Consider the following 23,200-nt stretch of genomic DNA (forward strand, 5'->3'; position numbering starts at 1 on the left):
GCGCATGGGGCCAACTTAGAGCTCTGGGAACAGGAAAACATCAACAGAGACAGACAACTGATATTCCACTTGACGAACTGAACGATTACACTACCTACCCCAGTTAACTGCACCGACTCTTCGCCCTCCCCTTCAGCCAATCCGCCATTCACATTTCAGTGTCAGAGAAAATCTGGTTAAAAAGGTTTTGTACTCGATTGAATCAAAGACTACTTTTATACATAACATTATGGGTGCTGTCCTGCCTATACTGACGCACATACTGAACTACTGTTTACTAAACGGAACTTTCCCTCCTGCCTGGAAAACAGCCAATATTATACCGGTACCTAAGAGTTTAGACCCACAATACGAGCAAGTTCTGGAATACCTATATAAAAATGCTCTTTTGGACCCGTTGCAATCTGGATTTAAGAAGGGTCACTGTACCGCGACAGCACTTTTGAAGGTTACTGAAGATTCAGAAACAAAGCAAAGTCATCTCCGTACAGGCCATGAAGACCCTTGGAGGGGTGGAAGGTAAAGGCTTCTACTGTCCGTAACCTCGGCAATTGATGGGGTAGAGTGGTTAGCTCTAAGCTCGGCCGCCTTTGCCCCCAGGAATTAACCTGTTACTCATTTTTGGTGTAGGCTGAGTGAACCTCAGGGCCATATGCACCTCCGGAAGTGGAAGTCTCATTTCTTAAATTTTACGACTTCCTGACGGGGATTCGAACCCACGTCCTTCTCGGCCAGGCAGCCCCTAGATATTAGAAACGCTATGTACAACTGCTCACTATACTTATCCTTCTTGACTTCTGTAGCGTCTTTGACACTATAGTTATTTCGACTATGATAAAGAAAATGGAACTGCTAAATTTCGACCTGGCCGCGCTTAAGGTTTTTAGTTCTTATTTGAGTAACCGTCAACAGCGTGTAACAGTAAACGACACAGCCTCTAAATGGAAAATGAAACTTAGGGGCCCTGGAATACTACCCTGTGGGGTAACACATTTTTTTTTTTGTATTTGTATCTATGACACGCCATCTGTGACACGAAATAACACACACGACCCCTATGCTGACCATCTTCAAATATATCGACACTGCAAGACAAGATATTAGCAATCACCTCCGACGACTCAGTGTATATGCACAACGAAACTCTTTTATACTAAACTGCACAAAATGTCAGTAATTTTCGTGATCCTATTAAGATTGCCTGTGCTGCTCAAACAATGTCGCAATCCCGTCTATCCTACTGAATTGTAACATTATTCCCTACAATAAAACGGTTACAAATCTCGGCGTAATGATTAATGGAACAGTTAATTGGTCTGATCACACGAAAGAAATACGTAACAAGATTTTTGGAGTTCTTCACCCTCTTAAACGGCAGAGAGATGTATTTCCATTTGAGCTACAGGCCAAACTAATAGACACTCATTCTCCCTATTCTTGATTATCAGAGAAAGTAACTTCTTTTTAATCACGATTTAAGGTCACCTGCCGAGACTGCCTGCTGAGGACAGCTGACTGAATGGTTGAAGTATGAATGTATGCGTGCCTGAGGATTAGTCATTTTAAGAGTTTTTAGTATTAATTAGTTTTAATATTAATTTAGTTGGTGATTTATTTAAATTTACTTTCAATTTTATTAATTTATGTAGTTTTAACTATTTTAAGTATCTCAGTATTTTATTTTTCTGATTAGTATGTGGTTAAGTGTATGAGGGGGTCTGGAGCCCTAACTTCGCCTCTGTACAAAAGGCACTAATAAATAAACAAACAAACAAATAAATAAATACATAAATATAGAATGGAGCGTATGCATATAGATACGTATTTTGTTAGTTGCTAAAGAAAAATACAAGTCACAACATATGCTAGGTAGAGTTTACCTTGTCCTATTAGTTTCCTTCGCGGTTAGGGCCACACAGTTGTGAGCTTGCATCCGGGAGATAGTGAATTCGAACCCCACTGACGGCAGCCCTGAAAATGGTTTCCCGTGGTTTTCCATTTTCACACCAAGCAAAATCTGGGGCTGTATCTTAATTATTAAGGCCACGGCCGCTTCCTTCCCACTCCTAGGCCTTTCCTATCCCACAGTCGCCATAAGACTTATCTGCGTCGGTGCGACGTAAAGCAAAAGCACCGTAGTATAATGTTACAGTTTTGTGACGCTAATATTCGTATCTATAATTTTTATGAACCTGCCAGAAACCAACGACATGGAGCTGTTGCAATTTCAACACCGTTTTAAGGGCCACCGACCCAAGCCGGGATTTGAACCTGCAAACTTGGACTCAGAATGACAGCGACTCAACCAACTGAGCCACATGAAAAGGAAGCGTTTGTGATTATTGTTGTAAATAGATGCAGTTAGTATTTTTACAAAGATTTTATGAGGAGCATTTATTAAGGCGTACGTTTTCCAACTGTCCTAAATGCACGAGGCAGGACAGAAGAACTAGCTGGAAGCTAAAGAGGCCTGCAGGGGTGTCGCTTCCTTCTCTGTTCACTTTTCCAAACCAAACTCCATGGTGTAACAGCCCTGAAAGGCCATCGCCTACCAAGCAACCGCTGTTCAGCCCGGAGGCCTGCTGTCGTGTGGTCAGCACGACGAATCCTCTCCACCATTATTCTAGGCTTTCTAGACCGAGGCCGCCATCTCACCATCAGATAGCTCCTCAATTATAAACACGTGGGCTGAGTGTACCTCGAACCAGCCCTCAGATCCAGGTAAAAATCCCTGACCTGGCCGGGAATCGAACCCAGGTCCTCCGGTAAGAGGCAGGCACGCTTCCCCTACACCGCGGGGCCGGCTGGTTACTTTTAGGTCTTCTTATTTTAGAATTTGACTTAAGGCATCCTGCATTCGATTCCCGGCACTGACGGAGTTAAGAAAGGCATGGGATGGAGAAGATACAGCCTTGTTTTTGGGTGCATTAGAGTTGGCCTTGAGTCTCCCGTAATCGAAATATCTACGACCTGGAAGGTAGTCACCTTCACAGGGCGTAGTACCAAAGTGGCTCCTTTTTATAAGAAGTCAAATTAAATGAAGATTCTACTTCCTCACAAACGAAGAACGACATTATCAATTTTACGAACAGTTTCAATAATGCAGCCGGTTTATGTTAAGAGTACAGAAGCTGTGATCGTACATGGTTACAATCAAAACCATCAGTAGGCCTATCTACTAATTTCGTGTGGCTATTTCTAGCCGAGTGCAGCCCTTGTAAGGCAGAACCTCCGATGAGGGTGGGCGGCATCTGCCGTGTGTAGGGAACTGCGTGTTATCGTGGTGGAGGATAGTGGTATATCAGTATCTACTGAAGATCCGTCACCGCACTCGGTGTCCGGCTCCATGGCTAAATGGTTAGCGTGCTGGCCTTTGGTCACAGGGATCCTTGGTTCGATTCCCGGCAGGGTCGGGAATTTTAATCACCAGTGGTTAATTTCGCTGACACAGGGGCTGGGTGTGTGTGTGTGTTGTCTTCATCATTTCATCCTCATCATGACGCGCAGGTCGCCTACGGGGGTCAAATCAAAAGACCTGCACCCGGTGAGCCGAACATGTTTTCGGACACTCCAGGCACTAAAAACCATATGCCATTTCATTTTTACCGCAATCAGTAGGACAAGCTTTCTTTTCATATCCACCAGGCGAGTTGGCCGTGCGGTTAGGGGTGCACAGCTGTGTGCTTGCATCCGGGAGTAGTGGGTTCAAACCCCACTGTCGGCAGCCCTGAAGATGGTTTACCATGATTTCCCATTTTCACACCAGGCAAACGCTGGGGCTGTAAGTTAAGGCCACGGCCGTTTCCTTCCCACTCTTAGCCCTTTCCCTTCCCATCGTCGCCATAAGACCTACGGTGCGACGTAAAGCAAATTCTAAATAAAAATTTTAAAAAATACTTTCACAACCCCTTCCAAGGAAAAGATGTATCAACGCTACTGGCCTGGACTTACACCCCACCAACTGAAATTATGTTGTGGGTACGCCACTGTATCCACTCACCATTCAAGGTGCAAGGTAAGCCAGAAGAATGGTTGGATACTCAAGATACACCACCGTAAATGATGGGATTATGGCTCAAAAGTATAAAGAAAGGTATGGGACGGGATCTAGTGTTTTAAGTAGAATCCGTATCAATAGAACGTGACTTCCCATTTTTAAAACGTATCATGCATCGACTGCGATTCAAGCCTGGGCCGTTCTGATGAGAAGATAAAACCATTTGAACTGAGTTATCACGCCCGCCAATTACAAAATAGTTACCCGCACTTTTGATAGCGCCATTTGAGGTTCCAATCCGTTCCCGGGCATTTGACAAAATATATAGGCTTGCCTATCGAACTTAGGCACGAATCCGCGATTGTCTTGCTGCTGTTAGAATTAAAAAAAAAATAATCATAACTTACCAAGGATGCGCATAGTTCTGGCTTCTCAGCGACAAAACGGCCCCTATTCAAAAAATGAGGAACTAAGTGCAGATCACAATCCTTTCACAGTCTTCCCAACGCTGCAACTTAAACACAGCACATCTCTCAACCACGGCACAACCCGAGGATCGCTAGGACGTTGTTTCCGGGAACCGATGTGCAAAAGCTGACACGATGTTGTAAGTTTGCAGCTGTTTAATGCCGTGGCCCCCGTTTTCTCGGTGATCACGTTCTGGCTCCCTACTGAGTAATACCTTGCTAATTGCCCCTTTACTCATGTCTTGACATTTGTAAACTCACCGTTACGTTACCAATACTGAGGCCTCTACAGGGAAATATCCCCGCGCATCACAATCCTAAGTGTTTTCCTTTCATTCAGGCAGTACAAATATTGATAATTATGTACGGCCCCACTGAGCCTTGCTAGTAGTTATTTGTCGCTACGTTAATTTAACATTTCGGGGTAAGTTTTTAATTTGTTCGTGCCGTACGTAAAACAACGGCTGATCCTCGCTCTAGTTTCAGGAAATATTTTTGGGCGGGGCCGGCCCCCCTGGGCCCCCCCTTGGCTACACCAGTGGTACGAGGGTTGGAACGGGGTCCACTTAGCCTCGGGAGGTCAACTGAGTAGAGGTGGGAATCAGCCATCCTCGAAGTGGTTCTCCTCCAGGCAAATGCCGGGATGGTACCTAACGTGAAGCCACGGCCGCTTCCTTCCTTCTTCCTTGTCTATCCCTTCCAATTCCCCCACCCCCCCCCCGCAGGGCTCCTGTTCAGCATAGCAGGTGAGGCTCGCCTGGGCGAGGTACTTGTCATCCTCCCCAGTTGTATCCCACGACCCAAAGTCTCACGCTCCAGTACACTGCCCTTGAGGCGGTAGAGGTGGGACCCCTCGCTGAGTCCGAGGGGAAAACCGACCCTGGAGGGTAAACGAACTAAGAACGAAAAGAAATAGTAAGTGCGGCCAGTATGCAGTATTTGGGAGATAGTGGGTTCGAACCCCACTGTCGGAAGCCCTGAAGATGGTTTTCCGTAGTTTCCCATCTTCACACCAGGCAAATGCTGGGGCTGTACCTTAATTGAAGCCACAGCCCCTTCCTTCCCGCGTCATAACCCTCTCCTATCCCAATGTCGCCATAAGACCTATCTGTGTCGGAGCCACGGCCCTTTCCTTCCCACGTTATAGCCCTCTCCTATCCCATTGTCGCCATAAGACCTATCTGTGTCGGAGCGAGGTAAAAGCAAATTGTAAATAATTGTCTAGTAAATAATAATAATAATAATAATAATAATAATAATAATAATAATAATAATAATATAGATTATTCCCACCGCCCGCCATCCCTGATGCGCCTGACTTCTTGCCAGGAAGCCATAGTGCCGAGGATATTAGTAGCGGCGAAAAGTGGTGGGGACAAGACAAGGAATGATAAAAAGCAATGGTATGTAAACCCTGTTGACTGTTACATAATTATTTTTAATTTCTTTTAAATATTAAAAAATCTTTCTTTCTTGTTCCTTAATCCGTTTAACCTCCAGGGTTATTCCCCTCGGACTCAGCGAGGGATCCCACCTCAAGGGCAGTGTCCTGGAACGGAGACTTTGGGTTGGGGGTATACAAGTGGGCGGCCTCACCTGCTATGCTGAACAGGGACCTTATGAGGGAATGAGAAGATTGGAACGGATAGAAGGGGAAGAGGGAAGAAAGCGGCCGTGGCCTTAAATTATCTCCCCGGCATTTGCGTGGGGAAGAAGTAGGAAACCACTTCAGGGATGGCTGAAGTCGGAATCAAACCCAATTTAAAAAATTAGTAGGAATAGGCAGAACCTAGACATCTTCGTATGGTTTCCTTCCTTCTGTCATGATATTTCTTATATAACTTAATTTTCCTACTTGTTCTTTCCTGTTTCTCCTCTTGTATTTAAATGTATTTTCCTTTGTAAATATATATAACACATTTACATAAACGACATAAACAAAGTACACAAATATACACAATAAAAGCTGTACAATCCTATATATCTTTCATTTTAGATTAATATATATTGTACACAGCTCGGATCTCTGTAATTCGGCGTTATGCTGTTGCTGATCCTGAATAAATAAATTAAAAAATGCCATTCAACGCAGCTAACGGATTTTTTCAGCGCCACAGCAAGTAGTAGAGACCCGCACAGCAGCGTGTAGAAGCGTGATCACTATCTGATGGCACAAGATGCGCACATTTGTAATATTGTTACTTCCGTGAAAGTTTTATTGTATAGAATTGAATAAAAATGTCACAAAACTATTATCACAGTTAAGTTGCTAAACTGTCAGCCTTTACTTCTCTGTCGAAATCCGCTCGGAGAGCACCAAAATATCATTTTGTAGCTACTTTCAAATTTGATGTCTACTCCGCACTATATTCCCCAGACCACCGGTACATTTTTTTTCTATAACTTTTTGTTTTTTGCAGTCCCCCCCCCCCCCCAACTTCTAATTTCCAGTCGCCGCTACGGAGGATAGAAACAAAAGTATGTTACTGCAACGGTACAAATTACTCGCCGCAACATTGTAAGAACAACTTGTTGTGACGCGTCGTCTTTGTACTGTACATTGAAATGAAGTTCTGGAGGCAGTCTGTACATTCTGGGAAGGCATTTGCAACTTATTTCCGTAAAATCTGAAATTCGCTGAGAAAAGAAAAAAATGCAGTCTAATATTATTACGCCAGTGGTGAACACATTTTTTGTAGCACTGTACAGAGCAGTTGTGGCCAGCGAGTACAAACTTCCCCTTCCGCCATCATGTCGGTTTTCCCCAGCTACCCCTGGCTGGGTCCAAGGCCAACACTTGCAGCAGTCTATGCCACGCTGTTTAACAGTCTGCCACTTCACACAGGCCACGTGTCACCTTGAACATCTTTTTTAATTCCACAATGAGCGAGTTTATATACGAAGAATTATTAATAGGTGAATGTGGTAAGTACGATCATTCCTTTATTTTAATATTTTTTTACACACACAAGGCAAATTTTTAATCTCTTCAGAGGAGCGTATAACAAAAATGGGGTATATCAAGTATTGACAGCCCCTTCCTGTTTTGAAGTTAATGCATCTCAATCACATTTTTGAAATTAGTCAGCAAAACTACCTCGAACTGTCTCTGCAATCTTGGGACTTGGGCTGTCAGCTGCTCCTACATCATGCATAGGGCTATTAACTACAGATAAAGTATCTTTAAACTGTAAACCATCCCTCATTTTGATACAGTTGCGCTTTATTACACATGTTTTAATTACCGGTACATCAATTGCAAAATGATCTACGTGCAGTTTTCATACAATACTTAAAAAGTTTAACAGGATAGGTCTCACTCTAGTAGATCAATCAGGCTTTGCCTTTTGACATTTCTTGACATTCGCGTTGGACGTTAGTGTTCATATCGAAGGATTTTTAAAACACATTGGAGACAATTTAATCCAGTTCTATTGAAAACAGCGTTTCAGGGTCAGATGATATCTCCTGGAATATGGTTAGTATATGCGGGAGTGTTTAATGAAATAACTCGTTCAGTCTTATCAAAAATGTAAGTTATAGGTAGTAAGTTTCGAGGTCTGTAACTAAGATGGTCGATAAATCGCAGCTTGCTAATTTGTCACCGATGTATCAGTTACGCTGGCACGGAAGTAGCTTATATGTGACAAAATATCGTTTAAGTTGTGTACTTAGATCACGTTCACAGGGCTATGTTATCTGGTGTAGTTCAAGGTCTGTATCCGTTTTTCATTTACGTGTTACCTACGGCGATATTAAAGGTGTCAAATCATGCATTTGATCATAGTGTACTTCTGAGCACAGTGGAGAGAATGCCTATCTAGCAACTCCGTATGTCAACAGCTAATGATTCATACGGAGCGCGAATCGAACAGGGCAGTTCTCAGCTAGCAAATGACGCACGTTTCGAAGTACTTGTCCCATTTTCAAAATTATCACGGTGCTGATTTAGGGCTGTGTGTACAAAATATTGTGTTAGGTACCGTTTAAAAAAGGAAAGTTAGTACCATGATCTCGGAAAATATTAACGCCATGAAACAGTACTGTAAGTCAGATTATTAGCCCCTTGGTATCGTTACTGAAAGTGAAAAAAAATTGCCTACATCTTTAACCGTTCACCGGTTATTTGTGGTGCACACCTTGTAATGTAGGTGTATAACTGCGTAACTAATCAATGACTACTAATCTGCATTTAGTGCAGTCGTCCAGGTGGCAGATTCCCTATCTGTTGCTTTCCAAGCATTTTCTTAAATAATTGCAAAGATATTGGAAATTTATTGAACATCTCATTTGGTAAGTTACTCCAATGCCTAACTCCCTTTCCTTTAAACAAATATTTGCCCCAATTAGTCCTCTTGAATTCCAACTTTATCTTCATATTGTGATCTTTCCTGCATTTATAAACGCCATTCAAACTTATTCGTCTACTAATGTCATTCCACGCCATCTCTCCGCTGACAGCTCGGAACATACCACTTAGTCGAACAGCTCTTCTTCTTTCTCTCAATTCTTCCCAACCCAAACGTTGCAACATTTTTGTAACGCTACTCTTTTGTCGGAAATCACCCAGAACAAATCGAGCTGCTTTTCTTTGGATTTTTTCCAGTTCTTGAATCAGGTAATCCTGGTTGGGGTCTCATACACTGGAACGATACTCTAGTTGGGGTCTTACCAGTTACTTACATGCCCTCTCCTTTACATCCTTACTACAACCCCTAAACACCCTCATAACCATGTGTAGAGATCTGTGCCCATTATTTACAATCATATTTGTGATTACGCCAATGAAGGTCTTTTATATTAACACCTAGGTACTTACAATGATCCCCATAAGGAACTTTCACCCCATCAACGCAGTAATTAAAACTGAGAGGACTTTTCCTATTTGTGAAACTCACAACCTGACTTTTTAACCCCGTTTATCAACATACCATTGCCTGCTGTCCATCTCACAACATTTTCGAGGTCACGTTGCAGTTGCTCACAATCTTGTAACTTATTTATCACTCTCTAGAGAATAACATCATCCGCAAAAAGCCTTACCTCCGATTCCACTCCCCAAGGTTGTACTTGTATAATATTAGGTGAGTCATTGTATTTTTAAACCTACATTAAGTACTGTAAATAATTCGTATCCCGAAGACATGACATGTGTAATCATTCAGTTTGTTAATTTATTGCACGTCAGGTAATATTTTCCCTCTGCATTATTAACAATTTAAAGTTATAAAGGTGAATATTATTTTTCCCACTTCTAATGTCCCGAATCTTCCGAAAAATACTACCCGTCTTTGTCATCATATCAACTAGGATGATTTAAATACTGGCCGTCCGCGAACAAAGAGTGACGGGTAACTCGTGAATGAGTCGTTCACTCCTATGAAGTGTGAACTAACCACTCAATTTCTATGAACTGGTAGTTCAAACACTTCATATCATTCGTGGTGCCTCTTGATATGATCCCACACATTTGATATGCCACCACCCGTCGCGTAAATGCGGCAGCAAAATTTGCATTTTGCTGATTTTTATCATCAGTAATTTCAAAGAACTGTCATACATAAGACAGTTTTCGTAAATGTCTGTAAACAAATATTCTAAAACATGCCGCTGTGGTGTAGTGGTTAGTGTGATTAGCTGCTACCCCCGGAGGCCCGGGTTCGATTCCACGAAATTTGAAAAAGTGTTACGCGGGCTGGAACGGGGTCCTCTCAGCCTCGGGAGGTCATCTGAGTGGAGGTGGGTTATATTCCCACCTCAGCCATCCTGGAAGTGGATTTCCTTGGTTTCCCACTTCTCCTCCAGGGAAATCCCCCTGCAAGGCTCCTGTTCAACATAGCAGGCGAGGCCGCCTGGGCGAGGTACTGGTCATCCTCCCCAGATGTATCCCGTTGCGTTGCGATCGTGAGCACGAAACAGCGGTTGTCAAGTGGTTAGCGTTTAAGCTCCGTAGTCGCTGGTTCACTGGATCGAATCCCGCTTGTTTCGTTTTTGTCTTTTTTTTCTTTCATATATATATTACAATTCGACGGTAATATAATGCAAAGAAAGGTGTATTTTCATGAATTTTTATTGGATATTCAGTGTTATTCGGCTCTTTACTAATATTTATCATTGCAAAAATTTATCTCACCGGGCGAGTTGGCCGTGAGCGCAGAGGCGTGCGGCTGTGAGCTTGCATCCGGGAGATAGTAGGTTCGAGCCCCACTATCGGCAGCCCTGAAGATGGTTTTCCGTGGTTTCCCATTTTCACACCAGGCAAATGCTGGGGCTGTACCTTAATTAAGGCCACGGCCGCTTCCTTCCAACTCCTAGGCCTTTTCTGTCGCCATAAGACCTATCTGTGTCGGTGCGACGTAAAGCCCCTAGCAAAAAAAAAAAAATCTATTATCACGTTCGCGGCCGCTCGGATATGGGCAACCATTACCGAGGTACCGTATTACTTTTTTTGTTTAAAGGATTCATTTCTGTGTCCTTGTGCATTTTAGATTGTTATTTTAATTATTTCAATATTATTTATGTGCATACGAGCCACGCTGCGTCAGCGGCACTACCGATGAGCTTTTCGCCTTCGGTGCCGTTTGACGTTGCATGTGCGTCATGACTGGTAATGAAGTGGAACGAGGAAAATGTTTTGTTCGATTGCTAAACTTCTTTACAACAAAAAAATAAGTTTTTGAACATTTCACACAAAAATACCATTTCAACCACATGAATTCTCAGTTTTCGATACCATTTCGTTGTTTTTCTTGTGAAAGGATAGTAGGAAATCATTTTGTCATGGCGATCTGTGCCTAACATGTCTATTATACTCCACTATTGCTTTAGGCTTCAGTTTTTTGGCCCCTCTCTAGTTGCTGACCTCCGCCATGTCGAGCTCATATTCTGTCGAAACGAATCTTACCTCACGCTTATCCCGCCACTTTCCCATGGCTATGCCGTTAGCATAAGAGCAGATAACTTCGCCAACTTGTAGTTTGCTCTCAACTATGCTGAGTGGCGTTTCCTTCCTGCCCACTCTGAGTGCACCAGTCGAATGTGTCTCATTACTGAGAAGAGTAGCGATAAAGAATAGCTATCATAGAAATTGTCCATTTAGAGTGCATGTCCTAAATTTAGCTGGCCTTGCATAAGATGGAGCACTACCTTTGCAGGATGGTCTTTCTTTCCCACCTAAGTCATCTGTTATCCCGGTGTAGACAGTAAAATTTATAACCGTTCCAACAGTCTCCATGAGCATATAGAGCTTGATGCCGTATTTTTTAATTTTTTTAAAATGTATTGACGAAACATCAGCCTACCATGCCGTAACATCATGGATTTGTCAATACACAGCTCCCTACCAGGTTCATAAACCTTCATTTTATCATTGAAGTACTCTATCATTGGTCGTATTTTATACAAACGATCTGCTGGTTTTGGATCTCCCTCAGCTGGGTTCCTTGCAAAACGGAGGCACTTCAGTAGAAGTAGAAATCTATTTCTATTCATGTAGTTCCTAAAACATGGAATGTTGAATAACCTGTGCGTTTTTCAGGAATCCCTAATACGAGACACTTGCACAACACCCACGTGAAACATAAGTCCTAGAAATACGCGGAACTCGTCCATGGTGACATCGTACCCTAAGGCTAGACTAGGTCTGAAAAGGTCCGTTAGGGCATTGACGAGTATCTCCCATACTTCCTTTAGGAGTATTGGAAGTATTTCATTTGGCCCTGGAGCCTTTATAGGATGAAACTTCTCGATTGCCCATTTTACATGGTTATTTTTAATTATTCTGTTGGCACAGTTCCAGTCTGCTCTTAGAGCTTCGGTCTCTGTTCCAACCGCTTCTTCTGTCATCTCCTCAGCCTCAGGAAAGTGACACGCCAATAGTATCTGCAGTGTGTCCCTCCCCGCCTAAGTAAACGACCAATCTGTTTTGTCCAGTGCCCCCACTTGATTTATATGGGTTGCTTTCAGAACCTTCTGGAGACTTGCTGTTTCAGTGTGTGATTCCACTTTCTCACAGAACAGTCTCCAAGATTTTCTGTTTTCTTTCTGTATCTCTAGGTTATACTCAGTGAGTTTCCTATGATATATGTCCCACGTACCATTTCTAGATGATATTCTATACAACATCCTAACCTCGTTCGTTGGAATTTTTTGTACAGCCTTCCGTAGAACTTCTCTGTATCTATCGCAGTTAGTTCTTTTTGGGTCTCTGTACGCCTCAATTCCATGTAGTCTCGCATTTATTGCAAATTGGATGTGCTGGTGGTCTGCCAATGATGGTTTCTCCAGCACCTTCCAGTCTTTAATAAAGTTTGCAATATGCGTAGTGCTTAGTGTAATGTCAATTACCTCCCTACGATTTTTATTTATAAATATAGGCTTGTTTCCTAAGTTCAGTATCGTCAACTCATCCAATAATAAACTCTAATAAAGACTCACCTGTTGTATTGCAGTTCGTGCTGCCCCATGCCGTGTGGTGTGAATTTGCATCTGCTCCAAGGACTAGGTGTTCGCCTTTCCTCTTCGCGTTGCAAATTAGGTTCTCAACTTCTTCTGATGGGGGCAGATTAGTTGAGTCATATGGGAGATATGCAGAGCCTATGGTTATTTCTCTGGGTCCCTCCCAATTTCCAAGTTTAATCTTGGCCATGGTTAAGTCCGTAAACAGTGTTCCTGCAACATAAGACATTTTAATTTCCTGTTCATAAGAAGACATGTTCTGATTTTTTCCGATGTTGTATCGTACATCAGCTTACCTCCAGATTCTGCCAGTCCTGCTACTCTGCCCTTGACTACCCATGATTCTTGAAGAAGGGCCACGTCAACAGCCTCGGACTTGAACTTCCTGGCGAAATTGGCCACATCTGCTTTTTTATAATGAAGATTGTCCTGAAGGACCTTCAGCTCCATCATGATCAACATTGGGTTTCGTTTTTCTCCTGATGATTTGAAACTTGATCTGCCCAAGTCCGAGCTTAACCTTAGGCTGATTCTCCATGAGCAGGTAAAACGCCGCTGTTCGCCCGCTACAAACCCGCTTGCGGAACAGAACCATGGGATATTTGTCGAGTTGTCTACACGGGCGGTTTGCACGCCGCGGGTGGACGCGTCCATGAGCGGGCAGGCGGGTCTAACGCCAGCAGAGGCGTCATTCCCGCTAGCGGTAGAACAGCGAATCATACTCCACGTGGCGGCAGTGAGCAGTTCACCCGCCTGTGTCGCACGATAGGAATTGCCTGAAGTGTAGTATATTCTTTACTAGCTGATGTACCTGTGCTTCGCTACGGAATTCTACATTGTATATAGAATTCTAGGTTGGGTAGTGTACATGTTAGGAGCTGTGGAACTTAATACAATCTTGCTCACAACGTTACCCTAGAAACGCGACGGGGAAGTCACCGAACGTCTGTTCTAATATGAAGACTGTATTAGGGAATATCCATTGTAACGATAGGCCCGCTTGCCTACCGTCAGTCAAAATCAATTTGGGGAGCATTATAATGGCAGACACTCAATCTCCACCTGCTTTTTCTACATCCTCAGAAAGATTTAGTCATTTTCCCAACTCAAATGAACATAGGTCATTACAATGATGTCAGTAGGAATGACACGATTAAAAGCAATCTTTTGATATGAAATACTCGATCAAATGAAAAACCATGCATTTTCTCACTTTTAATGAACAGTACTACGCTTGCGATCTAACAGTACAAATTTTCTGAGCTGGAGTGCCCAAGCCGCAGACAGTCGTGATCCGTAAACACTCTTCGTCTTTTTTTTCCGGGGGGGGGGTAGAATAGTGGAGAGTCCCAGGGCAAAAACTACTACTCTGTTTTCTAGCAATACACAGTGAATCGGAAAATATCAATTCACTACACTGGCGGGGGAAGAAACTATCTGACTTGGAGGCAAATTCTTCCTCAAAGCCAGAGGAGAAAGCCCCTCTTCACGGCTAATTTGGAATAAAATGAATATAGATTTAATAAAAGTGAAGCGGAAGAAGCTTTTCTTAAGAAACGGCTCTTTCTAGGGTTGAATTTTGAATGATTTAGTGAACTGTGGTGCTATAATTTGGAGTAGACATAAATTGTAATTCTAGACCAGGTCAAACTACTACTACTACTACTACTACTACTACTACTACTACTACTACTACTACTACTACTAAGTGAGCCTCTGCCTTAAATATGCACACTGATCATTCAAAACAGCGCGTCAGAGTAGGGATAGAATAGCTGGAATACTATGATGAACCAATGTGTTACGTACTAGCAGTATCAGGAAATGTATGAACCAGAGGAATGGAATGCTAAAGATGAACGTTTTCTATCTTCCCAGCTATTTTCCGCCAATATTCAGTCAGGCTGTTATACTCTGTACGCAGCAGTAATCCCATATATCGGAGTTAAGCGGCAGCATAGGAGACAAAGAACATCACAACAAACAATGGCCAATATAATGTTATTGTTGATGAATGTTATGCGCTTTCGATATAGTAGGCCTTCACATTTAGTTTTCTTCCGACTCTGAAATACCACTCTTATCATAGTCGGTGTGGTGAAACTGAATAAAACATAACGGTAAGAGTGTATTCTGCTCGAAGGCAGGTCCGAACCTCTGCAGAGGTGTGACTGAGCCGCAGTTTACGTGCGGTGGAGTGGCCAATTCTTTTCCGTTCCTCCATTCCCTTACCCCCACCAACAGCGTGTGGCAACCCATCCCAATCTTGACCACGCCCAATGTTGCTTGACTTCGGAGATCTCACGGGATCCAGTGTTTCAACACGGTACGGTCTTTGGCAGTGAAACATAAATGATTGGAAATTGCAATATCTCTAACTTTTGTTATGCAGTATTTTTTGATAGGACCAATAACTTATTGTAGGTATTAAAAAAATACATTTTAGGTGCCTTTTCCTAAACTGCAGTTTCATCCAGGGTGAATAAAATTGTTTATAGCTTAGACTGTAGTTTCTTATTCCCCGACTCTATGTACCAATTTTCATCATATTCTGTTAACCCATTTTCTCCTGGTTCGGCGTTGATATGGACTTAGCAACAAAAATATAAATTCATGAATGTCTCTGTTGTCATAACTGGTACGGTAAACATGTAAGTGACATAAATGACCGGAAATTTAATTCTATATAACTTGATTTATGTAATATTTATTGATAAGACCACTAAAAATATAAACATTTGAGAATTAAATTTCAGGACTTCCCCTAAACTACCACTTCACTTGTTTAGTAACACGCAACTTAATAAGTTCAAAAAGCTCATCGAATGAAGCAACTGACATTCTATAATATTGGAAAACCATTTCCGGATAGTTCCTGTGTTCGCACAACTTTAAATGAAATTGTCCATCGGTGAGCTGATTCGATAATGCAGGGTGAGTCCACCAACGTCTTTTCTTACCAGGTTTAATTTTTAATATTGCTAATAACTGTAGTTGAACAGCTCCGACAACACAACCTATTTGTACGACATCCATCATTACAGTATGGCAGGTTTATCGCTGGTGGAGAATGGCTGCGCGTGTCTCCGGCGTTTTTGGCGCTGTTTACAGGCGTCAATTCGACCGCTCGTGTAGAATAGGCAAAAAGTTTGAGCGTTAAGGCGGGCGAACAGCGGCGTTTTACCTGCTCGTGGAGAATCAGCCTTAGAGCTTTTTTAGCTCTTCAAAGTCTCTTTCACCAAGGGCTAAAACGACTGTCCTTCCTGTCTTATCGATTGAAGTGGCATTCAGTACTCTCCACTCTTGTGTTAGGAGTTTATTATCATGCTGATTGATTCTGACAGCAGTCTGCTCTACTGGAGCTTCTGTTCCCAGTTCTTGTTTTGAGTTGGTGACAGCCTGTCCAGTTGGGACTTCTGTCTCCATTTTTTTAAATCTTGGGCTTGCTTCCGGATCTGCTCTACTGGAGCTTCCTTGCCTTCCCTTGATGTCGAAATTTTTGAAATTGGTTCTTTATAGGCATCCATATTTCAGTCAATCGTAGGGTTTTTTCCCCTTTTAGGGTGTTGAGTATTTTCACCATCCATGGTGAGGCATGCAGCCAGACATTGTCCTACCGCAACTCAGGCTCTCCGTAGCAGAGACCACGTCCATCCAGCGGTCTGCCCTTGGCCCAAACCTAGCCAGGTTTGTTTCCCCTTCAGTAGGCCTACTCATGTGGTCTCCACTTGGCATCATCATGACAGCCATGACTTTCCTCCTAGGTTTGGATCGCCGTTTTCCCAACCCACGGCTCATCCATGCTATGTAGAGCAAAGTGATGTGTTGGTTCCAGCACCCCGTAGTGAGCCTTCACCTCAGTCACCAGCAGCCCCACTTCACCTCGCCCATGTGGAGGAACCATGGATGCCTTTCTAGCATGTGCAGGCAAGGCCTTCACTCCCAAGCCTTGACTTGGGCTGGAAACAAGTACTTTACTTTAATTAGGTGAAGATAATTTTCTGTTATTCAACTGAGGAGGTAGCAGGTAGGGACCCTCATCAGAGGCAGCCCTGCCGAGGGAGTGGCGCCCCTGCCTATTTCAGTCCCAGAGCACACAGACCAGGTGCGTATCTGGTAAGGCTCCCAGCTCGGAGTTACGAACGAAGAACTCAACGGAATCTACAGCGGAGAAGATGGAGTTTGGATTCGACACACTGACCATGCCCCACCTCGTAATCTGCAGGTATTCGGACCAAGCAGCAGTCGCTTCGTAGGCAGAAGGTCCTTTGGGGCTGTTGTCTGGTTTGGTTCAGGGGTGTTATAAGATTATAAGTATACATAATTTCATTTTTGTGTTGTTTAGCCAAATTGTTGATGGTTCATTCGTTCCCGGATTTTCCATTTCCCTGTGTTGTACGGTTCTTTCCATGGTCCCTCCAAAAACGGAGAATCGAGCTGGTATTGTATCTCATTCTTTTTGTGCTATGTTCCTTTCCTTTTTTGAGGATCGTACTAGTTCATTCCACAAAAATGAGCAGCGCCTTGCCTCCGTTGGCAGCGCGCTACCGCAGTGAGAACAGCTGATGCAATACGACCGTGGTAAACAGCCCTCACAAAATGTAATACTGTACTCAGAATAGCTAATGAGTCTGGATTGAAAACAAATTCACAAAACAACACTTTCTAGAAACATCCGACAGTAAAAAGAGAATATATTAATAAGAGAGAATGAGGAAATAACACATCACTCACCGCTAATGGCTAGCACAGGAAGGTTATGGCCTACAAAGGGAACACTCCACTGATCTGAGTCACTTTCTTGCCACTTGTGTTTTCCAAATTACACTGAGACATGCTAAATATGCACAAAGTACACTAACCAACACATGGGCATAAATAAAACTACAGCTATATTCTTATACACTGAACTATTAAACCTCTATTGTACTAAATTATGCTATGCTAATTACACTATACTGTACTATACTAGAAAGATACTCACATGAAAAACACAAATTACTGAAGAAAAATGTATAAGATCGCAAACTGTACCGAATAACATACATGCTGAGTGAGTTACGTTAACCACATGGTGAATGTAAATTTAGAATCGGCAGTTAGGCTCCGAGATATGTCTATGAATGGCAGTTTGGGATTGGCTGGATGTCTGTTTCAGCGCATAACCATCAGGCAGAGCCAAAATCAGTCAAAACGGCAATTTAGAAGTAAAGCCATGAAGAGTATAGGGATCCTAAATTATTTGTGCTGAAGGAGTATGTTTATAATATTGGGTCCATTATTGGACAGTGGTCTCCACGGTATGCACTAGCCATGCGTCTTCGTAGGTGTGCTTTTCACCAACTCGCAAGCCCAAATTAGCACACTGAGGTGAAATGCTGGCAACAGGAATGAGTTAGCCTGAAAATTTATAAAGTCCATTAACGGACCCATTATATTAGTATTATAAATTTACTCATTCGGGACAAATAATTTAGGTTCCCTAAAGGAGTGTAATAATGTTATTTGCTTGACGTCCCACTAACTTCATTGTACGGTTTTCGGAGACATCGAGGTGCTGGAATTTTGTCCTGCAGGAGTTCTTTTACATGCCAGTAAATCTACCCACATGAGGCTGACGTATTTGAGCACCTTCAAATACCACCGGACTGAAACTTAATCGTGTACTACCTTGTCAAGAATGCAAGTGGAATGAACAAGTGATGGCAAAGGGGTTGAATTTCCATTGCCTTATTTGAATAAATATGAAAATAATTTTTAAAAAAGAATGTGACTAAATAAACTTTCAAAATCATAGTTCCCAAGCAATGTTTAGTCTCACTTAGGGATGATGGCCACTTATGGCCTCTTTGATTTAGAAAAAAAATGAGTGATCAATGCAGCCCCATGTGAAGAAAAAAGTCAGTGATTGGCTCGCATTCTGTGAATTAACTGTAATTCTACTGATTGCTTGTTTTATTATTAAATGCATTTACCCTCTTGGATTCAGCGAGGGATCCCACCTGTTACGCCTCTAAGGCAGTGTCCTCGAGCGTCCGGGGTACAACTGAGAAGTACCTCGCCCAGGCGGCCTCACCTCTGAACATGGACCTTGTGGGGGCTGGGGGGATTGCAAGAGATTGGGCAAGGCAGTGGCCGTGGCCTTACGTTAGGTACCACCCCGGCATTTTCCCGGAGAAAAAGTGGAAAACCCCTTTGAGGATAGCTAAAGTGCGAATCGAACCCCCTCTACTCGTTTGACCTTCCGAGGCTGAGTGGACAGCATTCCAGTCCTCGTACTACTTAAATTTCGTGGCAGGGCGGGAATTGAACCCAGGCCTATGGGCATGGCAGCTAATCACACTAACCACTACACCGCAGAGACAGACAATTGGTAATTTTCATCATTTTTATTTCCCCTTGTCCAGCTCCTGCCAGGTTGCCTCTCCTCCCACCACTCCTCTTCAGTAATTGTATTCCAGTCCAGTAATCTTTTTCTTATACTGTTACAGAGTCCATCCGTATTGTTCTACGCCTCCCTCTTGCCCTCTTTCCTTCTATCTTAGCCTCCAACATTTGTTGTGGTACCCTTCCCTCCTCCATCCTCATAACATGTCCAGACCATCTCAATTTAATCTTCTGCATCCTATCGCTCAGTTGGTTTTTTAACCCTTATCACGTTTCTGACCTCAACATTTCTTACTCTGTCTCTCCTTGTCTTCCCTACCTTTTTCCTCAGTAACTTCATCTCAGTGGCCTGAATTTTACTCTTGCTGTCAATTCCAAGTCCATACTTTAATATGGGGGTATAGTACATCATCTACATTCTCTGTACATTTTATAGGAACTTCTGTCTCCAACCAGGTTTCATTACATTCTGTTAGAACGTATTTTCCACTTGTACCGTTCTGCTGGTCTCCTAGCGTCTTGCATTATTTCACTTTCCAAATATTTGAAGGATTCAACCACCTCAAGGTTTATTCCCCTGATACCAACAATACCTTTTCCTTCTCTTTCTCCTGTCATCAGCACTATTTTGCTCTTCTCCATGCTCATTTTCATACGACATTTCTCAATATTGTCATTTAAAGCCTCTAGTTAGATTTGCACTGCCCAGATCACTGTAATCTGCAAACAACAATATTTTCATATCCTCTCCATATCTTGTCTTTGTTTCCTTTAGAATTTCATCCATAACCATTATAAATGTAAGTGGAGACAATGCACTTCCCTGTTTTAGTCCAGTTTGGGTTCTAAACCAATCTGTTCTCCCTAAAGGAGTCTGGACAGAACTGAAATATTTGTTATACATGGCTTTCGCTAGTTTCCTTGATTGCCTTCCAAATCCTTTTCTTTCCAGCATTTCTCACAGCTTTTCTCTATTAACACTATCATATGCCTTCTCTAGACCAAGGAATACGATCACCAGTAATTGTATTTGAGTTACATGAGAAATATTTAACTGTAATTCTGCCCAATTACTTTTATTCTGTACTTTTCCCATTGCTGTATAAAGTTATGAAGATAAGTTCTACAAATGAAAAAATGTTTCTGAATGCAGCTGTTATTATTTTGGTATTTTAGTTATTGAGGACAGATTTACTAATTAAATATAGAGTCTAACCTATGTGGTCAATGCGTCCCAAATATTCACCATGAAATTTTGAATATAAAAAAATACTGCGATTATTCTGGTATACATACAGTTTGTGAGGTATGTAAGTTTGTTTTAAGAAGTGAAATTAATCACTGAACAAAATAAAGTACAGCATAGAAAAAAGCTTCTATTGAGCTAGGTCTTACATTTCAGGATGATCCCCTCTCTGCTCTAGACTATCACGTTGACCTGCAAGTGTTTGAAGATGGCGTCAAACGTTTACTGCTTTGTTGCAAGCGAATGGTTATTCTGGTGACTCATTGTCTCATGCTCATCGGGTACATAGGAACTCTTCTATAATCCATAATTTTGCCTTTCCTGGAAAGTTTCTTTTAATGTACCAAAAAATTCAAAGTACTGAGTCTCTTTTAAAGAATTTTTTTTTCTTAACTCCACAGCGTGGAGTGACGTGTAGCACACGTGCAGTAGCTGTCTGCTGCTGTGGAGTGATATCTCTGACACGCATCTGCATTGTCATTCCATCTCGTGATTTTCCTTTGAACTATGTCCGAGGTATTTTCACAGCCATCTAGATAGCTTTATTCTCTTGTTTCATATATCTATCGATACATTTTAACTATTTTTCACCTTGTTATCGATGTGTAAAATTAGACTATTTGCTCATGTACTCCTCCCGCAAATGGTGTCGATAATAAAGGATAATTTTTCTAGCGTTGCTGTACTAGGCATATTAAATGAGTGTTTAATGTTTGAGAATAGTAGTTAACAATTCTAATGACTGATGTTGATATTACCGGATTGATACAAAACAGAGTGTTGTTTCGTGCTAGATGCGATAGTTCTGCAGGAAATTTTTTTACCGGGATAACATGGATAATTACTTTAAAAATACTCATTTCTTAAGTCTTTTCATCCCAAGATTTAGCTCTAGTCCCAAGGAATGTTATTTCCATTCAGATCTAGGGTAAAACCATTCCGATCTAGGGTAAGGAAATTGATTCCATTCAATGAAAATTAGATGTTATCTTAGCCCTCTTCATGTTGATGGGAAAGGTACAGAAACTAAATTTTAGGTTTTATTTCTCGAAAAATAGTACCATTGTCACGCCCTTGATTTGATTAATATCTGTAGACAAATTTGAATCCGTATGCAAATTACCTTGCTACAAGACTAAACACACTATACAGTATATGGTGGACCAAAAAGCTATTTCCAATATAATCAAAATTGGTTTGAAATTAACAGAGAGATAGTATCATAAAACAGTTTGGTGCACAGGTATGCTAGCCTTTAAATATACGTCCAGTGAAGGCTGGATTTTGAAATGCTCGCGCTTAGAAGGGTTAAGAAATGACAATTGCTCACATTGATCTCACTTCTGCTAGCACTCACTGAGAGATCATCTTGACTGATGAGTTTTTATATGGGAAATGTATGATAAGAAAGTTCGATAAACATAAAAAAAGGAAAGAGAGAGAATGATTAAGATGAATACAGGTGGTAAGACTACGAACACAGGACAAACAAGAGAGGAAAGGAATCCTGCAGCTCATTATATATAAAGGAAAGGAACAAAACCAGTGCAGGGTAAGTTATACACAGTGAAACCTCATTAGTGCATTCATCATTAAGACGTTTTCTCACTTAGCGCATTGTAAATTTGAAGTCTCGATTCACGTCGTGTTAAATCTGTATAAAGATTATTGCATCACAAATTTTCGCCCTTACCCTTTTGTACGATCATATTTTTCCTATCTCTGAAAATGTTCTTTGTCATCCCTTGTGAAAGGAATGTGATTTTCAACACAGATAAGAGCCCTCACCTCACAAGGCAGGTCAGGATAAGTTGTGTGAAAATGAGAAAAGTCCTTGAATTCCTGAACTTTACACGCTAAATTACACCATTGGAAAGCAAGCTATTAGCCTCAGCATGTTCAATTTGGTGCGCTGGTTTTCTGTGAAATTGCTGAATAACTGAGGAAGCCTGTTTGTGCTTTTATTTCGCACCCCATTCAGAAGTTAGAAATTTCTGTGTTGAGTGATATAGTGAAGGGTAGTGAATATTTGTTGCCTACCTACAGATTAGGAAAATTATTGTGTGAAGTTGACTAGCGGGTTTTTTGGTAGCTCAGTTATGGATACTGATAGTTGTGAAATTTCTTACTAATGAAGACTAACTTACAATCCAGGAAATAGGTGTCCACATCTTTCAGCGGTGGCTTGTATGTTGAATCTCGCACCTTCGAGTTTTGATTTGAGTCGATCAAGGAGTTGTCGCATTCCGGCGGTTTTGATTCAAGATGGTGGTCAGTCATTTTCTTCCAGATGGCAGAGTTTAATCTCCAAATAATTCAGGGTGGAAGAGTGTGACCAGAAAACCATGTTTCATAACCCAGTAAGCTAACATTTGTTTTAGAAAGAGTGTGATCTGCAATAATATATTCATATTTGTTTTGTCCGGCTCCATGATTAAATGGTTAGTGTGCTGGCCTTTGGTCACAGGGGTGCTGGGTTCTATTCCCAGCAAGGTCGGGAAATTTAACCATAATTGGTTAATTTCGCCGACACTGGGGCTGGGTGTATGTGTCGCCTTCATCTTTTCATCCTCATCACGACGCGCAGGTCGCCTACGGCTGTCAAAGAAAAAGACCTGCATCTGGCGAGCCGAACTTGTCCTCAGA

The 23,200-nt window shown here is 42.0% G+C and overlaps 1 long non-coding RNA gene across 3 annotated transcripts in view; it reads left to right on the plus strand.

Annotated features, from left to right (window-relative positions):
- Positions 1 to 23,200, plus strand: part of LOC136886038 (uncharacterized) — a 145,726-nt gene that overhangs the window by 115,388 nt on the left and 7,138 nt on the right. The gene's annotated exons all lie outside the window — the stretch shown is intronic.

Source organism: Anabrus simplex, chromosome X (genome assembly GCF_040414725.1).
Source record: "Anabrus simplex isolate iqAnaSimp1 chromosome X, ASM4041472v1, whole genome shotgun sequence".
In the NCBI taxonomy this organism is placed as follows: domain Eukaryota; kingdom Metazoa; phylum Arthropoda; class Insecta; order Orthoptera; family Tettigoniidae; genus Anabrus; species Anabrus simplex.